Genomic DNA, 15,006 nt, shown 5'->3' with positions numbered 1-15,006 from the left:
CACACGGCACACAATCCTTGAGTAGGCTTCTTAGTTAAATATTTTTTTTCCTACTAGGAGGTAACTACTGAAAAGGTGGAAAGAAAATTCAGAAGTTCAGTGTATAAAAAGTATGCAACTATCAGTATGGTTTCATGCACTGAATGGTACCAGTTGTCTATCTAGACAGAAATGACCAGAACACTATTTGGACTGGCACCCCATTTAATGTACTTTTTAGCTCCTGAGTGGCCAAACCCATGAAAAAAATTCTGCTTGGAAATTGGTCCTGAAACTGTCTCTTGGAGAAATCACACATTTTGTCTCCCAGGGGCTGCAAGATCCATTGCAGTCCTGTATATCCTTAAAAAGCTGATCACAGAGGCATCATAAAACCAAAGAGTTTTTTGTGGCACTCGTTATTTATTTATTTGCATAATAAACCATGCTGTCAGGATTTCTGCAGATGTTCCAAGTAAAAAGGGTGAGATTTCACCCCTTAGCCTTGCTACGAGGGTCTTCGCTCAACTGCTCTGTGTCAATTGATTCTGCACACAAAAGCTCACTAATCAAGTGAGTAGAGGTATTTTGCTCTTTCAAGCATCATCTGTTTGTGCTTGACCAGATCCCAGAATCAGAAGTAGCTATGGTCATGCCATCTCATCTAAAAAAGTTGTCACACTAAATTTGAAAGTCAAGTAGTAGAACAAGGCTGACAAGGTTCTTGGCAACAAATTGATTTCATGACCCGTGGGGAGAAACAGATTGAGACGTCAGCAGGATACAAGAGACCTCATGGGAAAAGCCATTGGAGTCTGTAGGAGGTGTCTGCCACTCTGACTTATCTTGCAGCTCATCATTGTGTGTGAATGCTGTAGATAATGCTAATGAAAGTGAACTCGTTTATGGAATGGTTATCTTGACCACAGCTTGGACAGAATGTAAAACTTCATGTGAGTGACAATATTGTGAAATTCAAGGAAAAGTCACTCACATTTACTTCAGTGAAGGATTGGACTACCCCAGCAGGCTAACTGGAGGAAGAAGAGGAGAAAAAAAAATAAAGCTGATGGATTTGTCTTAACCTTAAGCTCTGATTTTGCTAGAATAGAAAAACAACTTCTTTAATTTGATATGTAATTAAAAGTACACTGCCTTCTGACATGACTAAATTCCATTCCAAGTTCCAGCACAAACAGCATCATGAGCATAGCCTGGGACAAAGCAGGCAGCTCATTGAGAGACACTGTAGAAATAAAATGTCTGTCTCTTGCTCCTGACATTTAGCAGTGTTCCAAAAGGCTTCCTCACAGTTTCTTCATTGGCCTTATTCTGAATTGCCTTGCTCTCAGCAAATCTCATAACATTTTGTTGCTCTACCTTGCCAGGCACTGAACATTATGCTTACGTCGCTTACAAGACATAATTTTTCCTCTTCCTTTTTCCAAGCTTACAACCAGAATGCAATGAAAATATCTAGATTCATTTATGCTTGCTTTGGTCACCTGCTGTTTGTGCCCACTCTCTCCCCACGGTGTAGCACATTGCTCAGACGTAATTGCAGCCACAGGCTCTGTGAGTAAAATGATGAAGGTGAGCCCAGGGGATTCACAAGGCTGTTCTCTGAATGTGCTGCAAACCTAAAGCAAGTATTTCTGTTAGAAGCCACAACTTTCTCTCTGTAATAGCTAATTGCCTCTTATACCTTTTTAGATTGTAGCAAAAGTTTGAAATAGATCCTCAGAGATTTTTTTTTCCCCAGCTCTATCATACACGTATTTTTTTTCTGGATAACTCACATTTTATTTTCTCATGGTAGTTAATACAAAAAATCAACTGCTATTCCAAGAGAATATCGCATTGGAGGCAAAGACACTGAAAGAAGGGGTTCAGCACAGCAGTTGGGATTTTCAGATCTGCCTAAAGACTAATCCCTGAAGAGTGACAGAGAGTCTAAGACATAGGTGGAGTTAGGGATCAGAATTCTAACTCACATCCAAAATATCCCAAACACAATCCCATCTCAGAGGAAGGTCCATACAACCCTTTCTCTAGGCACCTGCAGCTCTGTTTCTGAGCCAAATCCACCTGGCCTGCACAGTGAGGTGGGCAGCTCCTCCTTGAGTCCTGTTGTGAGCCCAAAACCATTGGAGAGGAGTCTGATCTGACAGGGGCTCACAGAGCAAGCTCAACAAAAGTAATAGGATGGGTCCCTCACAAAACATGCCTGCAGTGGTTTTCTTTTTAAATTAACTGCTGGAGCAGCAATTAAGCAGCAAAAGTACTGATGTAATTAAGAATGGTTGCAAGCTTATTCCAAAACTGGGAGACTTCTGTGCTCTGTGACAGTCCAACCTGTATCTACCATGTTATAGCAACCTTGTATGAGAAGGGCAACATGCTCCCCAGTGCCATAAAGAGCTGTACCTCCTGACAGACAAGGAAATAAAAATTCTGGAGTAGAATACATAAATATAAAAAGAGGCAACAGGTGATACTCTAACTTCTCCAGCTGAGCACACAGTTGGAAGGCATGGAACTTGTCTCTGGTTCATCCTCTCAGGACTACTTCTGATATTTAATGTCATGTTTTTTGTCTCACATGCTTATTATTGCAATGCTAACAAATGCACAGAGACCAATAGCTTCTTTTAAAGTTGTGTTCTCCAAAGCCCATTAACCAATTTCAGTTTATTACACCAGCTCTATTTAGCTGGTGGGGAATTTCCAGAGTAGGGAAAAGACATGAACCTTGCTGTGGAGGAAACCTCTTTTTGCAAGCTTCTGACTGTCTTCTACAAACTGTTTGTCAAGAGGATGACTTTAGTTCCCCAATTAAATTTAGGAAGTTTATGTAGTAATTTCAGTGCTCTGATTAGGAGAAAATTCTTGACTTGCTAGGTTTACTGTTTAGTAGTATTATTCTGATAGCACCTGGCAGACAATAATAAACATAAAAGTAACAGCAATAAAAATAACAACAACAACAATAATAATAATGGTGAAAAAAGCAGATTAATGCAGGAAAAAGAGCACCAAAATTACACAGGAAAACCTCTATATCTATGAAACATCTCTTAAAACCACATTTCAATAGCAGCCCCAGAGGCACAAGGATTGTTACACAGTAGAATTTCTGATAGCATCACCCAATGATACAAATGGTCACCATTCAGATATCAAGAGCTTTTAGAGAAATTCGTTCAGTTTATGAGCATTCAGATAACACATCCACACATACTTCCACATTTCAGTTATTAATCTTCAGTCTGAAAGAAATGAGTCAAAGAAATAGAGAATAATTTTTCCCTCCCTTGGAACAGAAAATATAAGTAAGAGAGAAGTATAGCTTCAGATCAGAGCATTGGCTCTCTACTCTGTAATTGGGTTGTGTAGGAATAAATTAATTTGGGTAAAAGAGGATCTGGACCACTGCATCTGAAAAGTTTGTAACCTGACTTGGGAACCACACAGAGGCAGCAGACAACCCATCACTAATGAAAAGGTGCCTTTAAATATGAGAGATCAACAGATGCAGTGCTATGTTTCAATGTGTAGAGAAAATAGAGAATTGTCACTATTCCTGAGGAAAAGTTTTTGATTCTTCAGGAGTGCTATTTATTATGGGAATAGGAGGTCCTGCTGTTAGCTTGCTCAGAGTGTCCATGTCCAGGTGCTGGCAGCAGCAGAGGGGCTGCACAGGAGGTCTCTGTGAGAAGAGACTGGGGCTGTCACGTCACAGAACCAGTTCCAGCTGAAGGGCTGATGCTGCTCAAAGCTGAGCACATCAGCAGTGCTGGTGCTGCATCTGTGACAGCATCTTTAGGAAAGGGTAAAAACTCTACAGGGTAGCTGAAAGAGAGTTGTTCCCCTGCAGCCCATACAGGACCAGAAAGGAGAAAATAATCTCACTGCAACCCATGAAGGACCCCTCAAGGGAGCAGAGTCTTTCAGACCCTGTTATGATTGTTGCCTCCCCTACTCACTGCTCCTGGTCAAGGCATGGCAATGTCTGCAGGTTCTGCTCCTGAAGATCTTATTTTTTGTGTTTTCATGAGAAAATTTAAATAATAATTATATTAACATTCCTCTGTAGTGTGTTTTCTTTTCTTCCTACTCCGAATCATTGAGATTAAATAATCTGCTAATATTTTGACTACTTCACAATGAACTGCAGAATGATAATTTGATTCTTAATTTAAATAGGCATCTGTGTAAGTACATTTTCTCTGAACTGTGAAAGACAATTCACCATAATCTTCCTTAATAATATTTTACATCAAGAAATAGAAGTATGCCGTTATTATCTCTCTCTAGATCAGTTCCATTTTACTTGATGCAATTTTTCCTGCATAGTTCTTCAGACTGCATTATCTCGCCCTATAGCTAGAAAGATGTTATTTGCGTGCCACTATTAACTTTTCCACAGAGATGTCCCTTTAAAATTTCACATTAATTTATTTTTAAATTTGACCATTGCTAAAAATGATGGTTGCTTAAGAATAAAAGTCTATGAGGACAATGTAGGAATTAGGACATAAAGAAAACTCCAATCTACCCACCTCTCAACAGGTTTTGTTTCTTGCACAGGATTTGGGCATTGAAGGGAGAGCAGAAGTATGTAGCTTCTATATGTGGTTTGTATTTCCTATATGGTACAGAACAAAGATCTTGAATTCTGTGCTCAAATCATGTGGTTGAAAAATAATGTTAAAATTAATGCAAACCTAGATAATAATACTTATTATAGAGCATAAGTATTTCCTAGTGTTGCAAGATAACAGACTATTGGTTGTTGTTTGGTTTGTTGGTTTTTTCAGTGATCACAATCCTTTAAAATTAGATTTTTTTTGAGAAGACTTATTAGCTAACAGTCGATTTTTTATGTCACGATGGGTGCAGTCGACTCTAAATGAATGGAGAGAACTGTAAAACCTGTGCTGTTTAGCACAGGCCCTTCTGACTGATTCCAGTGTAAGGCTGTCTTAGCAATGTCAGCTATCTTACGCCCTGCATAACAGCTGCAAGGATTTCTCATTTTCTTTTCACATCCTAAAAATCCAACCCCAAATCTCTGAAGTGTTTTTAAAGATTCTGTAACGTTTTAAAGACATTTGCCCATTGTTCAGAAAAAATTAATTCCAATCACCATCTGATTCAATGTCACTGTCCCCAAATCAGTGTTCTCAAACATCTCAGGAGAATGTCAAACATTAAAATGTAATGTCATCTTCACTGTAGCTTAGTAAGTGTATATTTACAGAAAATGTATTGGTTTCAAGAAAAGATACAAACTCCCCCCTTCTCCCCCCTTTTATATTTGGGGATATGAAAAGCTACACCTCAAACCCCTGGAATGATCTAGGCACAGTGGGGCTCTTGAATTATAGCTGCATATATCCTTAGCATATGTCAAAACCACTTGGCTGTGGAGTAGCTGCATGGATGGTTTCATAATCTTGGCTTTCCATCCTGGTCTTGATACAGGACCACCCTGCCTGAGTGTTCAAATAGCTGTAGCAATCTCCTACCTGCAGTCATAAATGTCAATAAACCATATCCAGCCCATCATGCACAGCTGAATGACTTCTTGTTCTCACAGCATACATAGCTGGATAGCTAAGAAGCTCAGATAGGAAGATACCATATTTTAGGTAAACATCTTTTGTATATAACTTTAAAGAATCTCAGTCATAATTCTCAAGACCTCCCAAAAGCAGCAATATAAAAAGCTTAACACCTGTCTCTTAAACATTACCAGAGTCAGCAGAAAAGGATCTGAAATTTTGGTGAACAGCTGTTGAGGCCAAGTCCACTGAAAATTCCTGAGAACACATGTGAAAATACCAAATAAACTAGGAATGCAAGCATATCCTGAGAAAAACAGGCTATAGGACACAATTGCCAGGAAAACCCCTACACAACAGGAGAAACATGGTATGTAATTAATTATTAAAGAGTAGAATATGTGTCATACAGTCAGTTAAAACTGTTAAAATAAAACTTCTCCTAGAACCACGTAAATCCGAGTACCATACCATACAAGGTTACTTCTCATTACAGCCTGTTAAATGTGGGAAAGAACCAGAATGTGGGAATTGCAAACTTCATATAGACATACATCTGAAAAGCAGGCAGATTATCAGTAAGACCTCAGCCACCTGTTACTAATTATTTTAGCTTCAGGTTCTTAAGTAAACACAGATGCAGCAAAACTAATCACTTGAGAAAAAGTAATGCTCAAGCAGAATGTGGAAAAAAACCCTTATCCATTACGCTTCCCTTATAGCATCCATCCTGAGAGATAATCGGTTTTGAATGGAACAATTAATGAGGTCTTTTCATACCAAGGGAAATTACACCATAATGAGGTTTAATGTGTTAGAAATGAGGTGGAATTTATTAAAAATAAATAAAAGCCTTATCCAAGGTGAAAGGTAGTGTGCTGGATTGTTAGGGATGCTGTGTTTGGAAGGGCATTCTCACCACAAATTGTTAGCACACAGGCAAAACAAATGGAATAGTTATTTGGTGGAAAGTAGCAAAAGAAAGCTGACAAAAACATCCTCATCCCAAACTATAGGTTTTAAACAGTAAAACAACAGCCTTATAGACCCTAATATGCTTTAAAACTCTATGTGATGCCTCAGGCTTATGCACCAGCCTACTGGCAAAAACAAGAGCTTTGCCCCTGTGTGTCCCTCATTTGACCTGTGCCACATTTCAGGAACATTTTCGCTCTCTGACTAAAATATTAAGCGAGCCAAGCGTGGACACTTTGCACGAGGGAAACCATGATATCAACAATGTGTAGAATGTTAATTATGGGCTATCTCCTTTTCCATGCCATCTCCATGTGCAACATGAAGTACCACCACCCTCTCAGCAGAGAGGAAAGTTTTGCTAGATCCTCTATTTTGCTACTCCAGAACAATTCCCAACAGTTACTTTGCACTACAGATATCTCATTATGAGTATCAGGTCTTTGTGAAGGGTAAGGAAAAGTCATCATGAAAGAACAAAGTACAAGGATGATCAATGAAAATGCAAGGTTAATAAAACCAAACCAAACCCATACAAATGATATTTCAGTACAGACCAGAATAGCAGAATCTCATAATAATGCTCTCAGGGAAATAAAAGAAGACACACAGTCAATGAAATAGATTTGAAATGCTAAAGATCTGAAGGCACAGAGTCTGAAATCCACTTTTGTGCACAGCATCCTGGAAAGGTTGATGCTCCAGCAAGCACAGCACAAGTGAGGTTTAGCTGGTGCTGCAGAGGGGTGAATTTCAGTCAGAGTGGTTTGGGCTTGGGAGCACAGCCAAGACCACCAGTGCATATCTTGATAGAAGAATTTTATTACTTCTCTACTAGTGTTCAGCCTCAGCTGCCCAGGAAATGAAGAATGTATAGTCTACTCATTATGACTTTAAAAAAAATGTATTTTAACAGCTTGAAAAAGTTCTGCAGTAATTTTAATGTCAGAATTTCTGAAAGCAGTTATGAGAGGGAACATCAAAATTTAATTCCTATTGGTGAACACAAAAATCGAGGACTGCCGATTTTATTTATCTTAAAAGAATGGCTTCAGGAATTAGCATAAAATAATATTTAAATATAGATAAAGGTAATTCTTTGCACTTCTATGATTCTTAGCCACCCTCACAAATCAGTTGGGAAATGTAAAAAAGCTTTCAAGCAGAAGGAAGACATTGAAATGCAGCTGTTGTTAGGATGGTCTCCAATCATAGCCCCAGCACTGATGCTGCAGATTCTTTATGCTGGGGCCGAGGGGAGAAGTGAAATCAGCTGAACAAAAATCACAGAGGAAATTATCGTAGATAACAATAGCCAAAATCCCTAATTAAAATGTATCCATGGACACTAGATCTTATACTTACGTGTCCTTAAAGAGGAACCTGGGATATTCAGTAAGCAAAAGTCTTCAGTTTCTTAAATGCGTATTTTGTATGGATACACAAATCTGCAAAGGGGAATTTATAGAAAGATAAATACATTGTGGTGGATGTACACAGTACTTTAACTATTTCTTGGGAGTTTTATGATAAAAACTGATGAAAAGTGTATACAGCCTTAAACTGGGGAGACCTGCAATTAAGTGGTTTCAATTCCCTGCCTTTATATCCTACATAGTTAATATTTCGCCATCTCATAAGGAGTTTAAACTTTTTTTTTTATTATCAGAGAAAACTGAAATAAGTTTGAGATGCTTGGGATACTTAAAAGCCTAAGTAGAAATCTGACAAATATTTATTGAACACAAAATTATCTGTCAGAACTGACTAATTTCATTAGGACTGCAGGGTGAAATAAAAGCATGTCTACATTTTGTTTAGGCAGATTTTTATTATGAAGTGTCTTGTGTCTTGCTCTTGTAACATTTCAGCATTGACACAAAGGAAGAAGAAAGCCTGCTTGTAGGAAAGAAACCCCTCCATACTAAAGAATTAAAAATTGTAAAACAAAGCATTAGGTATCATAGTAAACCAAAGAAGGGTAAAAATTTTTCATCAGTTTTATTTCAGCTCACATGAACATGCAGAAACTTCCAATAAATAATTTTTCATACTACATGGCAGAAGCAGAAGGGAGTTATAATTTCTCTCTGCAAATTGATAGCCTTTCTTCTGAACTTTCCACGCTTTTACTCAGTTAAAGTTCATCTTACATAGGGATTAAACAGAAAATATTGGAACTGTTTGAAACATGAAGCATCAAAAATTAACAAAACACATCCAGGGAGTAAACATCCTCAAAGTGAAAAATGTGGAATGGTAGTATGACATCTCTAAGTTATTACGACGTAAATGGTGTTTTCTTCCCTGCTGATTTTCCAATTCTGACTTTCTTCTAGATATCAGATGCTAAGTTGATTGGTGTCTTCAGAGAATCATGTAGAAATCCAGGGTAACTAAGAAAGAAGGTCCAGCATTAGACAAGACCAGGTATTAGGTTATTTTCTGATTTGTTTTGATCCCTCAGTTATAATTGTCTTCTACATTGCACTTAGACATTTTTCTTTCTGCAGTAATAGTAAATCCTAAATGAAATGCTGTTGAATAAATAAACTTGCAACATAAAAAGACTAAGAGATAGGAAATTAGAAGTTGTCTAGGCTTCATATAAAAACCAGAAGACTAAAATTGACTCTACACACAAAAAAAAAAAAAAAAAAAATCAAACCAGAAAACCTGTATCATAACTGGATTCTGGATTCCCAACTTCCAAGGTATTTTTACTGCAGGTGAGCATCCTCCATCATTACTGTTACATGTCTTGTTACAGAATTAATGTTTTCTGCAGTTTGCAAGCAAAAAGTCAGCCTTTGTAGATTAGTTATTATTACAGACTGTACTTTCAACCAAGTGCAGGAAAAGAAAAATCAACAGCCATCAATATTGCACGCTTCTGCTAATGAAAAGAATAAAACAAAGACAGGTGAGTTTGTCCCCTTTATTTAACTTTTGTTTTTCCCTGGAAAGGAGATACATTTCTTCACCAGGATACTGCTTTAAAAGTAATTTAAATGGAGAAAAAATATTTAGGCTTCAGAGAACCACAGTGTGAGACCAACGTATATCAGTAGCATCAAACAAAAGGAATTTATGCAACTGTAACAGGTACGGATTTAGGCTAGAGAAGTACATCAGCCTGCAGAACCCAAGATCAAATACTCCCGATTTTCCTTTCACCCTTTTGGGGTCGCTTTTCTGATAAATAATTCACAGACTGCAGTGCAAAGTAGTTTGCATACTGACAAGATTAAAAAGAATGCTTTGTCTTGGTTAAATTTACGATCTGAAACCTTCCTTTAAAATGTCAGGCAGGTAATTAATTTAAGAAGGTTTACCAAGCAGAATCTCTGACCCTGTCAGAATAATTTCATTTCTTGAGGGTGAAGGGGATATTACATTTATCTTTGCAGTGTCTGGTTTGTTTTCTTCTTCCCTTCTCTTGCCGTTTATTACCTCTTTCATAACATCACACTGAAAGAAAAATTAATGCTGCAATCTTTCCCTCATTCATTTGTGGCAATAAAGAAAACACAGGCTGCAAATTGCCACAGAATCGAGAACAGAGTACAAGTCAGACCTCTTGACTTGAACTGAAGATGTGCATTTTCCACGGAGAGAGAGCTCCCTGGCATGAGTACTCAGAATATCATTTTGAGTAGTGGGAAATGCAGCAATCCAATAGCATGAAGATTGGCTTTTGGCATAGCAAAAAATCATGTCCCACATATGCACAGTAGCAGGCTTCCTTATGAATGAATGCTTAAATGTGTGACAATCAGCAGGACCTTTACATCTGCTCTTCAAAACAAGTTTAATGGTATAAAATTTTATTACAATTTCTGTCACCTCAGCTAATCCCTGCAGGCAGCACGAACAGCATGAAAGACACCAAACAATGCACTAACACTATTTGGAGAGTTAATTCAGAGTTTGCATGGTCAGATGGGAAAAAAAGGGATCAGACAACAGAAAGATGTCAAAAAAGGAAATATAATTAACTTTCCTGAATAAATACTGAATTTTCTGTTAGAAACAGCTTGTGATATTGTACTGTATTTGGTTAAAACAATTGCCATTCCAAGTGGCTAATCCAGACACATTAGGATTATCTTGATATATTCAAGAGGAAGAGGTCACACCAAGATTGGTTCCTTCTGAAATCAAAGGAGATTTTAAATCATATATTAATAAATTTAACATATAAATCCCAAAGTATTTATTATAAAATTGCATACATTTAATGCAAATTTAAATTAGGTACATTGAATGAATTGAAATTGTCGGGACTGGCTGAATTTTTGAACTTGACTATTATTTAATTTTCATATGGCTACCTGGGAAACACCTACTTTTTTCTCTTCTAGACATTCCCTGAATCCAACAAAGTCACAAATCCATCTCTTCTTTCAATAATAAGTGCAGAAAAATCAAAGTAAAACAGGAAATTTCTGTTGTGTACAGGAAATTTGAACTGAACAGTATGAATGAAAGTTTGAAAGTGTCCACATTGGAAGGTGACAACTTTCAGTGGCATCTGAGAAGGGACTGTGACCCCTCAAACGCCGTTTTCTCAAAATTTCAACTATTTTCCTGAATGTTCTCTAACAAACATATTGGATAGTGGGACTTCTGAGACTCTTCATTGTTGAACAGACCATATCCGTTTAATAAAGGTAAAACCTTTTTTATTTTTCAAATATTTTATCTCTATTTTTCAACCAACGTTAACCCTCAGTTCCGAGATTGCACAGAAACAGAAGACAGCTTTCTGGGAGCCCGTGTTGCTGGTATTTTAGGTTGTTATGGCTTTTACTGGGCATGCCCCTGAAAAGCTCTCTTCAGTCATTAACTTGCAGGAAGTAACTCAACCAAGTTTCCATTAGCCCAGATTTCATTCCTGTAGTTGAAAATGTAGTCATTTCCTTCCTGGCCAGACATTATCCATATGGGGAAAGAAAGAAGGGAGCTGGATGCAAGGCCAGAACATGATATGCTGAAGAGAGTTTTTATTTGATTTCAGACGAGTGAAGACAAAAGTATCCAGAGCAACCTTTTTCAGCCTGTTCCATTTGGATCTCCCTTATGACTATAAACTGTACATGTAAAATGCGGTCTAAAGATGGGTAAAGGATAAATGTCATATTGCTAACTCCCTAGCAATCAAAATACTTATTGTTCCCTTAAAATGAGTCGAGCTTTGCCTAGTGTTTCAATCTTTCTGGTTCACTATTTAGTAGAAAGGGAATTTTTTTTCTTGTCCACTGCTGCTATTAGGTTAACATAAAATAGCGCTCTGAGTCTTCTTTTCTTCAACTTAAGAGATTTTTGAATGAAACAAAGCCATATATTTTTCACTGAACTTTCAAAGTAAATATCTATCTTACCACAGAAAAAGGTGTGATTTGTCTTAATACTCCTTACTAAACACAGTACTTGGACACTCCCAAATCAGACAGGTGTCAATCACCTGTGACTTTTTGGTGTCATATAAGATGGATTCAGGCCTTGGTTAAGTGAGGTAAAACTCCAGAAATTTAGTTTTGATCCATGAAAAATAGTCCATTTCTAGGGGAAACTGATGAGAAAGGCATTCGTTTTAAGAAAATTTTAAAATAACCCTTATTTAAAGAAAGTGTCTCTCCCCAAGGTGTTCCAAATTAATCTGATGGACCACTACAAAAATTATTATTTTCCTTTTAATTAGTGAGAATTGCAATAACAGATTAACAGAAATTCACCTTATTCAGTGGCAGCCATGAAGGCATTCACTCATTTCTGAGACTGTGAAATGATGTGCCTGTTCCAAATATCTGTACTCCACACATGCACCCCTTTGAAGATAACCAGAGCTGTTTAAACCTCTATTCCAATGGCACAAATGTCTTGCATTAAAAAGCTACATTTGGAAATTAGAGTTTGTAAAATTGGATCTACAATAGTCCAAGCCTGTACCATACCAGTGTTTGTGTTTCCAGAAACAGTAAGTAAGTGATAAAGAAAAAAAAGCCTTTTCTGTTGTGTGAATGGCCATATTGACAGTTTAAACTCATTCATGGGCAACTGATCATAACTAATCCAGAAGAAAAATGCAGTGAGTCAAAGACCATACTGGAAATATTAGTCTATTTATTAGTATGTTCTGTGAACAGGGATAACCTACACAGTCCAGTCTCTAATTATTGTTTACAGAATATTTAATATTTTTATGTAAAAGCAGGTGAATTATTTGTTATGTCAAAACACCTAGGATAAAATGGAACAGTTTTTCCCATCAGTGAAAAGGTAGCTATTCTATGAATTTTAATAAGTTTTCAAATATCCTGACAACAAATTATGAACAGAATTTTTACAGTGTTATAAAAGAACACTTCCTGAGGGACTGGAAACTTAGAAATTCTATTCACATATGAAAGACAGTAGATGTATTAATATTATTACAAATATATTCTCAAATATTTCATTTTCTTACTTTAGAATTACTTTTATAAAAGTAGTCTTAGAAATGTTTGAAACCACTTTCTGGTAATTTTGTCGTGATGAAGAATTTTCTTATTATACAATTTCATTTGCAATGCATCCTTTCAATAAGGATCTCCAATAATATCTCTTTTCTGCAATGGCAGTGAGTTTTTAATCTAGATCTTCAATAAGAACACAATTAAAGAATTAAGGACAGGCCTTCTGTTTTAACAAGCTTAATGTTGTTCAGGAATCTTAAATGAGGTTTTTCTGGAAAAGGAAAGGGAAAGGGACTTTTTACAGGGAACTCTGTCTTTGGACAAGAAGGAAATCCTGCAGAGGTGCTCCAGGACACAGTTTTTATCTTTCCTTTTTCTGCCAAAATGCACAGAGTATTGTAAAACAAGAGTTTATTAAGGTGGATAACTCCACAGTGGAACATTTTATTGAATTTGAACCTGAGCTGACCTGCTGAGTTTGGCCAGGCTGACAAGCCAGTCCCTTTAGCCAGGAATGCCTTATGCCTGTCCTGTTTTCTGGAGGGCTTTTTTGGGTTTTCATCTTACCCAGAGCAACCAGGCCACGTAGCATGTTATTCACATGTTTATGTGGAAGAAGAGTTAACTGCTCTTTTAGATTTCCTATCATTTTACTAGTTATCCTAGAATGAATCAATAGGCCAGATCCTCCTCTCTGGTAGTGTTGTATCCAGCTTATTATCCACGGAGTTCTCACTGCAGTGTGCTGTTCTTTCTACACTAACACCACCTTTGCCCCTAAAAGCACTGCAAGCCTTATCTAAAAGACTGTGGATCCTGTTTCAAAGATTCCCTTATTCTCTATACTTACACTACTCAATATAACCTCTTCCTCAGATTTTAGGAAGGCTTCCCTTGATATTAGTGAGTGGCAGCTCTAACACGAAGAACAATTACACGGCTGTAAGACAGGTGAATTCTCCAATTTATTAAGGCAATGCACATGGCTTTTTTTGGAGCTGAGATGACAGATCATAAGTTTAACTGCTGTTTTCCTGGTCTTTTGCTGAGACAAGGTGAGGGTTTACTGGTTTTCATTACAGTGTTTTAAGCACTGCAGCTGCTCTCCCACTATGAACTAGGCTGAAATAATTAAATTCTGTCACTGAGACCAATGAATGAAAGTAAATTAGTAACAGTGACCTTCTACTGCAGCTAAATGGATCACTGAATTTGAAGCAAAAATATGCTGTGAAAATACAAGTGATAAACTTGCGTGTAGCCTTTTTAGCCCCCAATCTCATTAAATAAACAATGAATTCTCTTGGCCTTTGAAATTTAGAGGAAACCTACAATCCTTGAAAAGCCTATTCTGCATCTTAACAGCAATATTGGCAGATTTAAAATGAAGGAGATAGAGATGCAAACTGCAAAAAAGCTTTTGGATATGTGAGGAACAAAGCTATTTTGTTAGTTGCGTTGATTTGCTAACAATGTTGTTCTGAGGACAGATCTCCAGAAAGTGTTTCTCTGGGTAGTCACTAAATTCTGCTGGCTCATGCAGTGACAGAAGTCTCTAGTATTGTGAGTATGATTAGGTGCAGATAAATCTAAGGAAACCATCAGCAACCTCTCAGCTATGTTCATGCCCTTGCAATGCTGCAGCTATAAAGAAGTTAAATTCTAACACCTGATTTCATATAGTTTTACTGAAAAAAGGACATATCTCTCCTATTAGGGATATCAAATCCTTGATCTTTGCTTCTTTCACTTCATTTGCTTTTGATTTAAAAGATTAGAAACACTTTAAAAAAATTCTTCTCAAATGCATTGGAAAAATCATATAGAGGAAAATAAAGGTATTCTGCTTAGCACATAAATAGACAACCCACCCTAAAGCAGATTATCTGAAAACCTTCAGCCCCTTGCAATTTGAACTCTTTATGGGAAGAGAGGTTCTTATACATGACAAAGTTTCAGCTTCCACATGAATATGCTTTTTCCTGTCATTTATTATGTTTGTATTATTATTGCCACCATTGTTGTTA

This window comes from Catharus ustulatus, chromosome 4, assembly GCF_009819885.2.
Source record: "Catharus ustulatus isolate bCatUst1 chromosome 4, bCatUst1.pri.v2, whole genome shotgun sequence".
Classification (NCBI taxonomy): Eukaryota; Metazoa; Chordata; class Aves; order Passeriformes; family Turdidae; genus Catharus; species Catharus ustulatus.
Note: the sequence above shows the minus strand (reverse complement) of the source record.